This window comes from Egretta garzetta, unplaced genomic scaffold, assembly GCF_000687185.1.
Source record: "Egretta garzetta isolate BGI_Z169 unplaced genomic scaffold, ASM68718v1 scaffold368, whole genome shotgun sequence".
Lineage (NCBI taxonomy): Eukaryota > Metazoa > Chordata > Aves > Pelecaniformes > Ardeidae > Egretta > Egretta garzetta.
The window spans coordinates 331,854-332,102 of record NW_009260684.1 but is presented as its reverse complement, the minus strand read 5'-3'; positions in this window follow the sequence as shown (position 1 = coordinate 332,102).

Here is a 249-nt window from a genome sequence, read left to right as displayed (position 1 = left end):
CCCCCCCCCCCCCTGCCCCTCACCTGGCACCTGCTCCAGGCGGATGGAAACTCTGTGTCAGAGGAAGCGGGGAGGGGGCCGCGGTCCCAGCCGGGAGGGGGAGGGACAGATACCCAGCTGTGTGTGTGTCCCAGTGCCTGTGCTGAGGGGCTGTGCTGCCCTGTCCCCTGGCACAGCTGGGATGAGTTGGGCAGGTCTCAGCCCATCCTCATGGGGGTGGCTTCCCAGCAGAGGGAGGGTGCAACCCTC